The sequence below is a fragment of the Mobula birostris genome, chromosome 20, assembly GCF_030028105.1.
Source record: "Mobula birostris isolate sMobBir1 chromosome 20, sMobBir1.hap1, whole genome shotgun sequence".
NCBI lineage: Eukaryota > Metazoa > Chordata > Chondrichthyes > Myliobatiformes > Myliobatidae > Mobula > Mobula birostris.
This window is the reverse complement of record NC_092389.1, coordinates 4,631,562-4,648,704: the sequence shown is the minus strand read 5'-3', so window position 1 is coordinate 4,648,704 and position 17,143 is coordinate 4,631,562. Positions and strand designations below refer to the sequence as shown.

Genomic DNA, 17,143 nt, shown 5'->3' with positions numbered 1-17,143 from the left:
ATAGTAAGAGATTTGAAAGTGAGAGGATCATGGGACAGGAGGCCCAGGGAGAAGGAAAAGGGGGGGGGGGGACCCAGAGGATGGGCAAGGGGTATAGTCAGAGGGACAGAGGGAGAAGAAGGAGAGTGAGAGAAAGAATGTGTGTATAAAAATAAATAACAGATGGGGTACGAGGGGGAGGTGGGGCTCCAAAAAGCATCATATCGCTTTTTTCTCCCTCTGTTCCTCTCACTATAACTCCTTGCCTGTTCTCCATCTTCCTCTGGGCTCCCCTCCCCCTTTTCCTTCTCCCTGGGCCTCCTGTCCCATGATCCTCTCATATCCCTTTTGCCAATCACCTGTCCAGCTCTTGGCTTCATCCCTCCCCCTCCTGTCTTCTCCTATCATTTTGGATCTCCCCCTCCCCCTCCCACTTTCAAATCTCTTACTAACTCTTCCTTCAGTTAGTCCTGACGAAGGGTCTCGGCCTGAAACGTCGACTGCACCTCTTCCTAGAGATGCTGCCTGGCCTGTTGCATTCACCAGCAACTTTGATGTCTGTTGCTTGAATTTCCAGCATCTGCAGAATTCCTGTTGTCTACTTTATATAGGATGTTTATTTATCATATCATTCCTGCTTTTACTATATGTTACTGTTATTTTAGCTTTTATGTGTTATTTGGCATGATTTGGTAGGTTATTTTTGGGTCTGCGAACGCTCACAAATTTTTCCCATATAAATAAATGGTAATTGCTTCTTCGCTTTACGACATTCCGGCTTACGAACCGTTTCATAGGAACGCTCTACCTTCGGATGGCGGGGGAAACCTGTTTACCTGTTGTTGAGGGGGATGGCCACAGGGGTACTCAGCACTGGCTCCTTAACCCCTTTCCCCTTCCTGACTGTCACCCAGTTTCCTGTGTCCTGCACCTTGAGTGTAACTATGTATGTCCTATCTATCACCCGTTCAGCCTCCCAAATGATCCGAAGTTCATCCAGTTGCAGCTCCAACTGTTTAATGCAGCTTGTTAGAAGCTGCAGCTGAATGCACTTCTTGCAGTTGTAGTGGTCAGGGATACTGGAGGTCTCCCTGCCTTCCCACATCCCGCAGGAGCATTGCACTATCCTGCCTGTCACCTCTACTTCAGTGAGCAGATATAAAGAAGAGAAGGAAAAAAATTTGAGCATTTCCTTCCTTTGCTTTCTCTGAGTGAAGTCTCTCTTTGTGGAAGCCTCAAAGAGCTGAAGCCTTAAGATCACTCCTCTGACTATGTCCACTCAGACGATGGCCTCTGTGCTTGCCCCTGCCTTCCTTCAGTTTGCTGCTGTTACTGATCAATCCCAAACACCGATTGGCTGCTGCTCAAAGCACCATTACGCTGCCACAAACCACTCCTGCCTTTTATCCTTGAGCGGTGGACTTGATTGAAGTTCCCTCCTCTCTAAACTTCTGATATCCGGATTCACCACTGGTCAAGGCTCTATATGGGTTAAGGTTAGTATGGGCTGCCTCCAGCACATCCTTGGACTGTTGGTTGTGATGCAAATGCCGTATTTCATTATATGTTTTGATGTACATGTGACAAATAAAGCTAATATTATAATCTTATTTTATATAAAGAGCCAAATGTGATAGTTGGACTGAAGGAAGGCTTTCAATGGAAAAAGGCCTGAAAGTTTCATTGACATTCCATTTTACCATTTCCTTGTCACTTTAACATCTCCATTTCCTAAATTTAATACAGTAGCAGTTTGGGCCACAAATGCAGCTATCAGCATGGTTTATTCATGGGTCAAATGTGTGCAGTTAATGTTTTGAAAGGTTGAATGAAACATGTTTCTAATAAGAAAATTAGCAATGGTACACTATTCAGACTTTGTCGGCAGTGGATTATCGTATGAAGTAATTCCACAGCCTGCTAATTTGTAGGAAGGAGGTACAAGAGCTTCAAGTCCCACACCATCAGGTTCAGGAATAGTTATTACCCCTCAGCCATCAGGCTCCTAAATCAGAGGGGTAACTTCACTCACCCCAACATTGGATCTATGGACTCACCTTTAAGAACCCGACAACTTGTGTTCTCGATATTTACTGCTTGCTTATCTATCTATCTGCCTGTCTGTCTGTCATATTTGCACATTTTGTGCACGTTGGTTGTTTGTCCATTTTTGTTGTGGGTGGCTTTTCACTGATTCTATTATGTTTCTTTCTATCTACTGTGAATACCCACAAGAAAATGAATCTGAGGGTCGTATATGGTGACATATATAACTATATAACAATTACAGCACAGAAACAGGCCATCTCGGCCCTTCTAGCCCATGCCATACTCTTACTCTCACCTAGTCCCACCGACCTGCACTCAGCCCATAACCCTCCATTCCTTTCCTGTCCATATAGCTATCTAATTTAACTTTAAATGACAGCATCGAACCTGCCTCAGCCACTTCTGCTGGAAGCTTATTCCACACAGCTACCACTCTCTGAGTAGAGAAGTTCCCCCTCATGTTACCCCTAAACTTTTGCCCTTTAACTCTCAACTCATGTCTTCTTGTTTGAATCTTCCCCCACTCTCAATGGAAAAAGCCTATCCACGTCAACTGTATCTATTCCCCTCATAATTTTAAATACCTCTATCAAGTCCCCCCTCAACCTTCTACGCTCCAAAGAATAAAGACCCAACTTGTTCAATCTTTCTCTGTAACTTAGGTGCTGAAACCCAGGTAACATTCTACTAAACCTTCTCTGCACTCTCTCTATTTTGTTGACATCTTTCCTATAATTTGGTGACCAAAACTGTACACAATACTCCAAATTTGGCCTCACCAATGCCTTGTACAATCTCAACATTACATCCCAACTCCTATACTCAATGCTCTGATTTATAAAGGCCAGCATACCAAAAGCTTTCTTCACCACCCTATCCACATGAGATTCCACCTTCAGGGAGCTATGCACCATTATTCCTAGATCCCTCTGTTCTACTGCATTCTTCAATGCCTTACCAATTACCATGTATGTCCTATTTTGATTAGTCCTACCACTTCACATTTATCAGCATTAAACTCCATCTGCCATCTTTCAGCCCACTCTTCTAACTGGCCAAAATCTCTGCAAGCTTTGAAAACCTACTTCATTATCCACAACTCCCACCTATCTTAGTATCATCTGCATACTTACTCATCCAATTTACCACCCCATCATCCAGATCATTAATGTATATGACAAACAACATTGGACCCAGTACAGATCCCTGAGGCACACCACTAGTCACCGGCCTCCAATCTGACAAACAGTTATCCACCACAACTCTCTGGCGTCTCCCATCCAGCCACTACTGAATCCATTTTACTATTTCAATGTTAATACCTAACGATTGAACCTTCCTAACTAACCTTCTGTGTGGAACCTTGTCAAAGGCCTTACTGAAGTCCATATAAACAACATCCACCGCTTTACCCTCGTCAACTTTCCTAATAACCTCTTCAAAAAATTCAATAAGATTTGTCAAACATGACCTTCTACGCACAAATCCATGTTGACTGTTCCTAATCAGACCCTGTCTATCCAGATAATTATATATACCATCTCTAAGAATACTTTCCATCAATTTACCCACCACTGACGTCAAGCTCAGAGGCCGATAATTGCTAGGTATACTCTTAGAACTCTTTTTAAACAATGGAACATGAGCAATACGCCAATCCTCCGGCACCATCCCCGTTTCTAATGACTTTTGAAATATTTCTGTCAGAGCCCCTGCCATTTCCACATTAACTTCCCTCAAGGTCCTAGGGAGTAGCCTGTCAGGACCCGGAGACTTGTCCACTTTTATATTCCTTAAAAGCACCAGTACTTCCTCTTCTTTAATCATCATTGTTTTCCTAACTTCCCTTCCTGTTCCCCTTATCTTACACAATTCAATATCCTTCTCCTTAGTGAATACCGAAGAAAAGAAATTGTTCAGAATCTCCCCCATCTCTTTTGGCTCCACAAATATGTACATATATGTACTTTGATAATAAATTTACTTGGAACTTTTGAACTATGGAGAGTATACAGGGAGGTATCCCTTTGAATCAGTTTGCATTTTCATAGAAATGTTATTCATTTCTTCAATTGTATTGTGGTCTTTGGAGATTCTCACACCCCTCACTTCTAGACTGGCCATGACTCAACACTGACGATCAACACTGGTGCACCTCAGGGGTGTGTGCTTAGCCCACTGCTCTACTCTCTATATACACTTGACTGTGTGGCTAGGCATAGCTCAAATATTATCTACAAATTTGCTTACGATACAACCACTGTTGGTAGAATCTCAGGTGGTGACGAGAGGGCGTACAGGAGTGAGATATGCCAACTAGTGGAGTGGTGTCACAGCAACAACCTGGCACTCAACGTCAGTAAGACAAAAGAGCTAATTGTGGACTTTGGGAAGAGTAAGATGAAGGAACACATACCAATCCTCATAGGGGGATCAGAAGTGGAGAGAGTGAGCAGCTTCAAGTTCCTGGGCGACAAGATCTCTGAGGATCTAACCTGGTCCCAACATACTGATGTAGTCATAAAGAAGGCAAAACAGCGGCTATAATTTATTAGGAGTTTGAAGAGATTTGGCATGTCAACAAATACACTCAAAAACTTCTATAGTTGTACCATGGAGAGCATTCTGACAGGCTGCATCACTGTCTGGTATGGGGGGGGAGGGTCTACTGCACAGGACCGAAAGAAGCTGCAGAAGGTTGTAAATCTATTCAGCTCCATCTTAGGCACTAGCCTACAAAGTACCCAGGACATCTTTAGGGAGCGGTGTCTCAGAAGGGCAGCATCCATTATTAAGGACCTCCAGCACCCAGGGCATGCCCTTTTCTCATTGTTACCATCAAGTAGGAGGTACAGAAGCCTGAAGGCACACACTCAGCGATTCAAGAACAGCTTCTTCCCCTCTGTCATCTGATTCCTAAATGGACATTGAAGACTTGGACACTACCTCAATTTTTTTTAATATACAGTATTTCTGTTTTTGCACATTTTTAAAAATTCTATTCAATATACGTAATTGATTTACTTGTTTATTTGTTATGTTTTATTTTATTTTTTTTTCTCTCTCTCTGCTTGGTTATGTATTGCATTGAACTGCTGCTGCTAAGTTAACAAATTTCACGTCATATGCCAGTGATAATAAACCTGATTCTGATCCTGACTTCATTACAATTGGTCTGCAGGTAGCATATGGAATGATCTAATTGAATGGTGCACTGTTTGAAATATTCTTTGAAGGTTCATCCAATAAGTGCATTATCCATTGTGCAAATTGGCTGTTAAAGCAAGCAACTTCCTCAATTGTGATGTACGCTGGGTTGGCAAATGTTAGCCAGTGTGTTGATAAAATTGATACCACTGCCCTAGTATTGTCATTAAAACAGTGCTGATTGTTTTTCCTTCTGAGCACTGGAAATGGCACATGGTGATATCAGTGAAAGTATTGTCAGTTTTGACTGTGTCCTTCACAGGACTAATCCATTGATACTTACTGTCCAGGCTTGTGTGAAAATAGCTAAAGCCTGTGAATCATGCCCAGTACAGGTCAGAGCCCTTTGTGAGGGTACTACTTTTGGTTAACTACGTGCATTTACCTTCCATGGAGGGATGCTATTTATTGGGAAAATGATAATGCTATCATTTTGGGTAGCTAATATAAATCAATCATTTTGAAGAAGGTAATTCAGTTTGTCCAAAGGCAGTCATTCAATGCAGTTATTATAAGAAAATTGTTTATTTCTAGTAACACATTTCTTTAAAAGAAATTCTAAATACATGATATCCTATGAAAGAAAGTGTTCTCCTTACACTGTATTTTTGGACAAGATCACAAACTGCTACCCAGTCCAGGAGGAATTATTTAATGGAAAGCAATCAGTCCTAAGGAAGACATTGGGTTTAATTAAATTTTAACGGCATGATGCTGGGGATTCCTTCTGTTGGTTCTGTTTAGAAATTCCCATGACTTGTTTGCTATTTTAGAGATTTCTATTTGTGGACGGTTCGTCTGTGCTGGCACCCCAAGACCAGATGGCGGAGTCACCTTCTAGGTACTAAAGAGTTATAAATGAGGACTTGCAGAACTCCATTCAAGGATTAATATTGTGTACAATGGTGTCCCTAGCAGCTGCATTCAACCATTCCAAATGGTACCAAGAAATACGTTTTCACATTTTAATTTCCAATTTTAATAAAAAGAATTAGATTGAATTAAGGAGCAGTAGAGAATTTTGCATTTTTTCCTGTCCATATTGGCATCCACCACTTGGATTACCAAAATTATAAAATTCACTCCATTCTTAAGCCTGCGGAGTGCCTCATCTCCAACCTCAAAGGAGTACTCTCTACTATACATATGGCATTTATTATTGCTTTGTAGTCAGCATTTTTGCCATCTTGTGTGACGTTGAACCCAGAAATTCAGAATCAGATTTATTATCACTGACTTGTATGAAGTGGAACTTGTTGTTTTGCAGCAGCAGTATGGTGGAAAGACATAAAATTACTATAAATTGCTAACACAAGTAGTGGAGGGAAAAAAGGTAGTTTTCATGGGCTGTTCAGAAATCTGGTGGAGGAGGGGAAGAAGTTGTTTCTGAATTGTTAAATGTGGATCTTCAAGCTCCTGTATCACCTCCCCGTTCGTAATGGTAGGGAGTGTTGTGCCTGTGGAAGCCAATTCACACTTCTCCATTCTTTCTAGTTACTCAACAAATCCACCTCATAGAAACACGGGGTTTTATTAGTTTGCTTTTGGCCTAATATTTATGATAAAGAGTGCAGAACATGTTGGAATATGTTGAAATAGTGTTGTCTTCAAACTATCAACATTTCAGCTCCATCAGGCATCTGTTATACTTTACAAAGTGTTTTTGACCATTACACATTTTCTCATTTTTGGTTGTCTGGGATGCTCTGACAAGCAGCACTGTCAGACTCTCATACATTTTTGTATGCAGAAGTATATTTATAGGAAGTATCACTGTTCCTCTACTATTTATTCAAATAAATCTGAAGCAACACACAAAAGGCTGAAGGAGCAGGTCAGGCAGCATCTGTGGAGGGAAATGAATAATCGATGTCTTGAGTCAAGCCTCTTCATCTAGCCTGGTTGGTCACCTGGAGATCCTGGCTAGTATGAGGGTGGACCAAGCAAAGGTGCTTGACAAAGCAATTGCCCCCAATCTGCATTTGGGTTTCACTAACATGGAGGCTTCCACAGCCAGTGTTATAAATGACACCAATAGATTCTTGCCTATGTTGATGAAGGGTCTCAATCCAAAACATTAACTGTCCATTTCCCTCCATAGTTGTTGCCTGACCTGCTGAATTCCTCCTGCCTGGTGGCAAATGCATGGTGTTACATTAAAGATTTGGACAGACCCTTCGCATCTTTCCTTAACTGAAAGGAGTTGGGTAGGCTAATTTGAAGTATCAAAGGCACATTGATAATACCCCTATCATCATCCCTTTCGTAGATTACCCCCCTGAAATCTCTCCTCTGGCTAATTTTGTTACGATTCCTGCTTATTCTGTTATCATTGTTGTTTTTTGTCTCTTCATCTATTACATCTTTTGTTTATTTATCTTCTACTTGATTGTCAAGTGAATATAAATCTGTTTAATACACCAACAAATTCAAGCTTCCCTGAATTTACTGAACCTAGCTTGTAAGTTTTTGGATGGAATAGGAGGAAATGAAAGTTTGTAAGATGTTGCTTGAACAGCCAGTTTTGCTTTTGTGGATGGTCAAGTTTTAATACAAGCCACCCATGCAATTACCAAAATCTTGATGTCCAACTCCTGTGGTAATAGATAGGAGCAACAACAGATCTTAAGGCAATGAAAACAGGCAGAGGACTCCATTATACAATGTGATCTCTTACCTGGTGCCCTCTTCCGTTACTCTTCATTGCCTTGTCATTCTGTATGCTGTATTGTATTCTTTTACGGTGTATATCAGTGATTCAGATGATGGAATAGATGGCTTTATTACCAAGTTTGCAGATCATATGAAGATTGGTAGAGGGGCAGGTAGTGTTGAGGAAGCAGGTATGATGCAGAAGGACTTAGACAGATTAAGAGAATGGGCAAGAGAGTGGCAAATGAAATACACTGTTGGAAAATGCATGGTCATGCACTTTGGTAGTAGAAATAAACGTGCAGACTATTTTCTAAACAGGGAGAAAATCCAAAATTCTGATATGCAAAAGGACTTGGGAGTCCTTGTGCAGAACACCCTAAAGGTTATCTTGCAGGTCGAGTCGGTGGTGAGAAAGGCAAATGCCATGATAGCATTCGTTGCAAGCAATCTAGAATACAAGAGCAGGGATGCTGAGGCTTTATAAGGCACTGGTGAGACCTCACCTTGAGTTTTGTGAACAACTTTGGGCTCCTCATCTTAGAAAAGATCTGCTGGCTTGGAGAGGGTCCAGAGGAGGTTCACAAAGATGATTCCAAGAATGAAAGGGTTATCATACAAGGAAAGCTTGATGGCTCTGGGTCTGTACTCGCTGGAATTCAGAACAATGGTGGGGGGGGGGAGTCTCACTGAAACCTTTCGTATGTTGACAAGCCTAGACAGAGTAGATGTGAAAAGAATGTTTCCCATGGTGGGAGAGTCTAGGACAAGAGGGTACAGCCTCAGGATATAAAGGTGCCCTTTCAAAACAGAGATGCAGAGACATCTCTTTAACTAAAGGGTGGTGAATTTGTGGTATTTGTTGCCACATGCAGCTGTGAAGGCCAGATCGTTGGGTGTATTTAAGGCAGAAATTGATAGGTTCTTGATTGGACCTGGCATCAAAGGTTATGGGGAGAAGGCCAGGAACTGGTGAGAGGGAGAAGAAAAAAGGATCAGCCATGATTGAATGGCAGAGCAGACTCGATGGGCCAGATGGCCTAATTCTGCTCCTATGTCTTATGGACCGAAACAGCATTGTATGCAGGCGCCATCTTGATCATAATCAATGTGACACAGTGCCTCATGTATTCCACATGTAGGAATTGAATACTTCACTATCTCAACCTGGGTTTAATAATTACTATGTGTGCTCGGAGTTACAAAATCATGAGCTCTAATTCCATTCCTGTACTTAATCACTTTATGTAGGCTGGTACTGCTGTATAGTGCTGATTGGAGCTGGTTGGAGGTACTCTCTTTAAGATGGTTTGTAAAATCCATGACATCCTAACTTGGGGGGATATAAGAGCACCTTTTGAAGAAAAGTAACAGGATTCACCTAAAATTCTGGTGAAGAATTATTGCTGAATCTCTGTCAATAAAATAAATTATTTGAGCATTTTTTTTTGTTAAAGGAATCTTTCTGCATGTGAATTGGCTGTAAGATTTCCCTGTATTATATTAGTGTTTACACTTAAAAAGCTCTTCATTGTGTGTGAACAGAGGGATCTGGGAATCCATAGTTTGTTGGAAGTGAAAAAGGTAGATAGGGTCATAAAGAGAGCTTTTAGCACAGGACCTTCATAAATCAAAGTATTTGAGTGCAGGAGTTGGGATGTTATGTTGAGGTTGTGTAAGATGCTGGTGATGCCTAATTTGGAGTATTGTGTGCAGTTCTGGCTACCTACTTACAGGAAAGATATCAATAAGATTGAAAGGGTATGGAAAACATTTGCAAGGATGTTGTCAGGACTTGAGGACCTGAGATTGGGAATTAGATTAAGAATATTCCTTGGAGTTTAGGAGAAAAGGTCAGACATTTGATAAAGGTAAATGCAAGCAGGCTTTTTGCACTAAGGTTGGGTAAGACTAGAACTAGAGGTCATAGATTAAGGATGAAAGGTGAAATATTTAAGGGGAACCTGAAGGGCAACTTCTTCACTAAGAGGGTGGTGTGAGCATGGCACAAGCTGTCCGCAGAAGTGATGAATGCAGGTTCGATTTCAACATTTAAGAGAAATTTAAATAAATATATGAATGGGAGGAGTATGGAGAGCTATGATCTAGGCTCAGATCGATGGTGTGACAGGAATACACATAGATTAAGATGTTAGCTGCCCTGTGTGATCAGCAGTTGGTCTGCCACCTGTCTTCAGGAGAGAGAGAGATAAGGAAAACAATGGAGCAGCTGGAGATGTGTAATGAAGGGGAAGGAGAGCTGTCAAGAGCGGCTCCCCCTTTGAACCCTGAACTGTTTGAAGTGATGGACAGGCGATACCCCAGCAGGGGGATAAAAAGGGACAGGTTCGCTAAGGCAAGACACACACGACACCCGAGGTAACGAGACCATGGGAGCGGTGCGCCTCTCACAAGTCGGTGGGAAGCTTTTGGACGGCTGATCGCGGGATCAAGCCTTAGACGCTCAGGGTGGAAAGGCATGATCGGCGGGAACCTGGTGTGTGTCCACCCTTGCCTGGGTGCCAGGTTCAGTGCAGAGAAACGGTCGTATCTGGAAACGGAGGGGTCACGGTCGGTGACCTCAGATGACATCACAAAGGGCTCGCCCGAAAGCTGACTGCAAAGGTCTATGTGTGGAAGCTGTTTTGAATATTCATTCGTTTTGCTCTCTCTCTCCTTCCCCCACACTGTCCATCTCCCACAGCAGCGATTACTGCGAACTGAACTGAACTTTGCGTCACTTTGAAACTGGTCATTTGCCCCTAGACAACGATAGAGCTTTATTGATCCTGTTATCTTAATTCTGTGCACATGTATGTTTATCATTGCTGAACTGTTGCATTTATTATCCTTTTGATTAGAGTACTGTGTTGCTTGTTTCTTTAATAAAACCTTCTTAGTTCTAGTAATCCAGACTCCAACTGAGTGATCCATTTCTACTGGTTTGGCAACCCAGTTATGGGATACGTAACATAAGTGGGGTTCTCGTCCGCGATTTTGAACGCTAAATTTGGGACAGAGTAAATTGATTGGGTCAAAATTCCCGAAAGAAAGAAAAGACAAACAGCAGAAATGGAGGCTGAGGAATTTATAAAGGTGCCGACCTTGGAGGCATTCGAGGATGCCAGGAAATCGGAATTGGTAGCTGTGGCCAAACTGTTGAATCTTGCTAAGGGGAAGTCGACAATGAGGAGAGAGGCGATACACAGAGCTATAGTAGAGCACTATGCATCTAAAGGTGTGTTTCTCCAAGGCGAGCTGGGGGTGGTGTCTATTGAAAAACCTGCTGGAGACGCGGTACAGGTACAGCTTGAAAAACTGAGACTCGAGCACGAGTTCCAGGTACGGCAGTTAGAACACGAAGAGAAGCAGTTAGAAAGGCAGGAGAGAGAGTTAGAAAGGCGGGAGAAAGAGAGAGAGTTAGAAAGGCGGGAGAGAGAGAGAGAGAGAGATGGCTGGAGCGAGAGGAGAAACAGAGGGAAAGGGAATTCGAGCTGGAGAAGTTAAAGATAAGGGCAGAGCAGGGGCTCGTGCCGAACCAAGGTGGAGGGTTCCGGGCGACCCAGGAGGTTAGGCTGGTTCCCCCATTTGACGATACCGACATGGATCGGTACTTTCTCCATTTCGAAAAAGTTGCTACAAGTCAGGACTGGCCGAGGGATAAGTGGGCTGTTTTACTTCAGAGTGTACTGAAGGGGAAAGCCCAACAAGCTTACTCCGCTTTGTCAGCAGAAGATGCCCAGAGGTATGAGGTGGTGAAAGAGGCCATCCTCAGGATTTATGAGTTGGTCCCGGAGGCATACCAGCAGAGGTTCCGGAATGCGAGGAAGCAGTGGGACCGCACGTATTTAGAGTTTGCCCGTGAGATGCAGACATATTGTGAGTGTTGGTGCGCCTCGAAGAGGGTAGAGGGGGATTAATACAGACTGCTACAGCTGATCCTGATTGAGCAGTTTAAAGGTTGTGTCCCTGAGGGTATGAGACCCTACCTAGATGAGAAAGAGGCAGCCACGTTAGCTGCAACTGCTAAGTTAGCGGATGAGTATGCGTTGACGCATAAAATGAAGTTTGCCCCGAGTAAAGGCTACCAGAAGGGTAGTCAGGACGGCGGGGAGAGTCCGCCGGAACAGAAAGTAAGCCGGGGATTAGTGAGAAGGATAAGGTAGACCGGGAGCAGTCTGGTAGGAAGTCTCCTGGGATCGTCTGCTATAATTGCGGGAAAGTCGGACACTTTGCGTCCAGGTGCTTTGCCCCAAAGAAGGAGACGGGAAAAGGGAAAACAGCGATTTTGACTGGCTGTATCGAGCTGGTAAACGAACCGCTAGGGAAGGACAGGTCTGCCAAAATTCAGGAAGGGCGCGAGAGGTTTATCTCGGCTGGATTGGTGTCAGTGAAGGAGGGGTTAAAACCAGTTCCAGTGCGGATCTGGAGAGACACGGGAGCGTGTCAGTCACTAATACTGAAGAGTGTATTAGAGTTTAGCTCAGAGACCCAGACTGGGGAGGTAAAGGTCAAAGGTGTTGGGGAAGGGACAGAGTCAGTCCCTTTGCATCAGATACACTTACAAAGCAACCTGGTCTCTGGACTAGTCACGATCGGGGTGAGGTCCGAATTGCCGATGAAAGGCGTGGAAGTCTTGCTCGGTAATGACGTCGCCGGGGGAATCGTGTTCCCAGTCGTGAGATTGACAGGTCAGCCTGCCAGCAGTGAGGCCCCGCCCATGGACTCAGGTTCATCATGGGGCTGCGGTGGTAAATTTAGTTGAAACGTTTCTGCCAGCCTTGTACGAGAGGGGGGTAGGAAATGAAAAGAAGGAGTGTAGTGAGACAAGAGGTAGTGAGGGAGCTGGGACAGACGTAGCAGTAGCCAGGAAAGAATTTGTGCAGATGCAGGAGCGAGACGAGGGGCTGATGGTTTTGGCAGAGACAGCTCTCTCTGACACAGCTCTAACAAGGGAACTAGTAGGCTATTGTGTGGAGAAGGAAGTGCTAAGGAAGAAAGGGAAATCAAGTACAGTCCCCGTAGATGAGGAATGGGGGGTGGTGCAAAAGAGTTATAGGGATGAGGTTTTTAACCTGGCCCACAAGGTACCCCCCCGGTGGACATTTTGCGATGCTGGGGGAAACAGTTGGTGGAATCATGAAAGAGGTTTACCGGCTGCCCAGGAGGAAGGATGTTATTGGTTATGACCGACGCGAGCTGAGACGGTCACAGGCTTTTGATATGCTAACAAACCTAGTCGATGTTAGCGCGGAAATCAATGAAGCTAGGGTCCCCCTGATAAGAGAAAAAAACCACTTTGAAAAGATGAGTATGGTATCGACCAGATGGGAGAAGGCTATTGTTTTGGCCAGGTCTGCTGATAAGGTCTCTCCCTTAATCCCCGAACAAAGCGACTCTTTAGGAGAAGTAATTAAACGACTCACACCCGTGTGTTTGATTGTCCCGAGGTGATGCAAAGAACTGGGACGTTGGGTGGTGTCTGTTACAATAGGTCAGCCTAGTGAGCAACCCCATATAGAATGAGTAATTCAGTGACTAAAGGGCTGACGAACACAGAGGTGTGTATTGGCAATTTAATATGGCTGTCTGAAGCCAGCTTGATGGTGAACCTTGAAAAAAATGAGTTCGGCCACACGAAGGTCACTTACCTGGGAATTGTGGTGACACAGGGGCAGCTGGCAGCAATGCAAGCTACAGTGCAGGCTATCGCTGACCTCCCAACCCCGACAGACAAGAGGGCCCTCAGAAGGCTCTTGGGGATGGTGGGGTACTGTAGGAAGTTTTGCAATAACTCTGCGGTCACTACCCCTCCCCCTCCTACTAAGCCCTTGCGAGAGAAAACTAAGTCGGAATGGGACGACCCTTGTTATTGTGGTCCGGGACAAAACCAAATGAGAGGTTACATTGATCGCAATTCATCAGTGTTTTTGGCCACTATGAAGTTTGCTAAGTTGGAGCCTGGTCTAAGAGATTATTAATAACACATATAAAAAGACGAGAAAATGTGATGGCTGACTGTCTGTCAGGTGTTGACAACTTCAAATTTGCTGTATTAGCCAAATAGCTGATAACGATGTATATTTGTGTGTGTATCAAATAATGTATTCATGTTTGTAATTTTTACCCCCCGGTAAAAATCCTTAAAGGGGGGAAGTGTGACAGGAATACACATAGATAAGATGTTAGCTGTCCTGTGTGATCAGCAGTTGGTCTGCCACCTGTCTTCAGGAGAGAGAGAGAGATAAGGAAAACAATGGAGCAGCATTTGGAGATGTGTAATGAAGGGGAAGGAGAGCTGTCAAGAGCGGCTCCCCCTTTGAACCCTGAACTGTTTGAAGTGATGGACAGGCGATACCCCAGCAGGGGAATAAAAAGGGACAGGTTCGCTAAGGCAAGACACACACGACACCCGAGGTAACAAGACCCTGGGAGCGGTGCGCCTCTCACAAGTCAGTGGGAAGCTTTTGGACGGCTGATCGCGGGATCAAGCCTTAGACGCTCAGGGTGGAAAGGCACGATCGGCGGGAACCTGGTGTGTGTCCACCCTTGCCTGGGTGCCAGGTTCAGCGCAGAGAAACGGTCGTATCTGGAAACGGAGGGGTCACAGTCGGTGACCTCAGATGACATCACCAAGGGCTCGCCCGAAAGCTGACTGCAAAGGTCTATGTGTGGAAGCTGTTTTGAATATTCATTCGTTTTGCTCTCTCTCCTTCCCCCACACTGTCCATCTCCCACGGCAGCGATTACTGCGAACTGAACTGAACTTTGCATCACTTTGAAACTGGTCATTTGCCCCTAGACAACGATAGATCTTGATTGATCCTGTTATCTTAATTCTGTGCACATGTATGTTTATCATTGCTGAACTGTTGCATTTATTATCCTTTTGATTAGAGTACTGTGTTGCTTGTTTCTTTAATAAAACTTTCTTAGTTCTAGTAATCCAGACTCCAGCTGAGTGATCCATTTCTGCTGGTTTGGCAACCCAGTTATGGGATACGTAACAATGGAACTGGGCAGAATAACAGTTCAGCATGGATAGATGGGTTGAAGGGCCTGTTTATATGCTGTAGTGGTATATGACTCTAATCTGGAGCATCTTAAGGTACTATCTATAAAACGGTTCACTGATGCCAATATCTTTAATAAATTGAATCCTTCACAGCTGTCAGATAAAACCATAAACTATTTTCAATGCTTGCACATCATACTTTTGGTGAAGCAACTCTGCGTACATGAAAGTAGTTGAAAATATTGTCAATCTTCATTTACTTGTATTTAAAATAGGTACTTTGTTCAAGGTAGCCACAAGTTTGAAACCTGGTAGTTTTAATATCAAGTAGTATTGCGTGCCTTCTTTTGGTAGGTTGTATCACTTGCATTTACTCTAAGAGTTATAAAAAATATGAGGAATGGGAGCATTCACTATATACTTGATAACCTGAACTGGACAGAGGAAGCCAAGTTATGAAGGATGGTCCACATTCCAACAAATCCAATTGAATTTTTCAAGGACTTCATTGACATGATACATAGGAGAACATTTATGGATGTGGGCACCTGATAATTTTCCATCTTTTAACTAACTTTACAGGCTCAAATAGTTGAAGGCAGATTATAAGAGCATAATAAATTAATATATAGAGCAATTACAGTAGATTACAGAGCAATTTGTGGTCTGTGTTGTCATAGTGTAAGTTAATGTTTATCCTCTACCCTGTACATTTTTTTGCAAAATATCCATAACCTCTGAATCCCTTGGTAAGAATAAAACTGTATTGACCACCAGCTTCAACATACACGTGACAGGTCCACTAGAGACTTGTAGAGTAGAATTTCAATGGCTTATGTCTCTTTGCAGAAAGAACTTACTTCTTAGCCCAGGTGCACTTGGCCAACCCTTTACCATGCCTCCTCCTCCTAGATTCCTTGGCTAGAGGAAAAGCTTTTCACCATCTCTTTAGCCAATCACTCTCAGAATCTTGCATGTCTCAATGAGATCTTCTTTCATTCTTTTAAGCTTCAGTGAGAACAGGCTAGACTTCATCAACCTTTCTTCATAGTATTCCCTTCTCACAGGAATCATTCTTCTGTGTCTACGCTACAACCACTTTAAGGCTGGTATATCATCCTTTCAATAGAGACTAAATCTATATATCTTATTCCAAATAAGGTTTGTTGCAGTCCTAATGAAGGGACTCAGCCCGAAATGTTGACTATACTCTTTTCCATAGATGCTGCCTGGCCTGCTGAGTTCCTCCAGCATTTTATACACACATTCTTTCTCTCTCTCTCTCTCTCCCTCTGTCCCTCTGACTATACCCCTTGCCCATCCTCTGGGTTCCCCCCCCCCTTTTCTTTCTCCCTGGGCCTTCTGTCCCATGATCCTCTCATATCCCTTTCGCCAATCACCTGTCCAGCTCTTGGCTCCATCCCTCCCCCTCCTGTCTTCTCCTATCATTTCAGATCTCCCCCTCCCCCTCCCACTTTCAAATCTCTTACTAGCTCTTCTTTCAGTTAGTCCTGACGAAGGGTCTCGGCCCGAAACATCGACTGTACCTCTTCCTAGAGATGCTGCCTGGCCTGCTGCGTTCACCAGCAACTTTGATGTGTGTTACCTGAATTTCCAGCATCTGTAGAATTCCTCGTGTTTGCGTTTTGTGTGTATTGCTTGGATTTCCAGCATCTGCAGATTTTCTCTTGTTCATTGATTTGTGCAATATTATTGGCCTGGAAAGGCTAGTAGCTAGGTAAATAAGGTTATAAAAGTCACAAACAAATGAAAATTTGCAGGTGCTGGAAATCTGAGCAAGACACATAAAATGCTAGAGGAACTCAGCAGGCCAGACAGCATCTGTAGAAAAGAGTACAGTTGATGTTTTGGGCCGAGACCCTTCAGCAGGACTGATTAGAAAGGTATTTACTTCAATTAGAACTAGGTACATAATATAATCTGTCAAAAATCTGTACCTAGACCTTAACTGTTCATTATATTTTATAATGACAGTGAAAATATTGTAGTTATACACTGTATTGAAGTTTGCAGATGACTGTACTTAAGTATTAACAGAATATAGAAAGTACTGATAGATTGAATAGGCAAAAATGAGGCATGTGGATTTAGAAGCAATTGAGTGCAATCCACTTCAGGGGAAAAGAAAGATAAATCTTAAATATTCTTTCAATAGTGAAAAACTATGTCCGTGATGGTCTACAGATAAAAGGAATCTGTGAACACTAAATTATTAACATG

The 17,143-nt window shown here is 43.2% G+C and overlaps 1 protein-coding gene across 7 annotated transcripts in view; it reads left to right on the top strand.

The window, feature by feature from the left end:
* The window catches only part of LOC140212743 (centrosomal protein of 164 kDa-like), a 309,604-nt gene that overhangs the window by 215,464 nt on the left and 76,997 nt on the right, over nt 1-17,143 (top strand). The window lies entirely within an intron of this gene.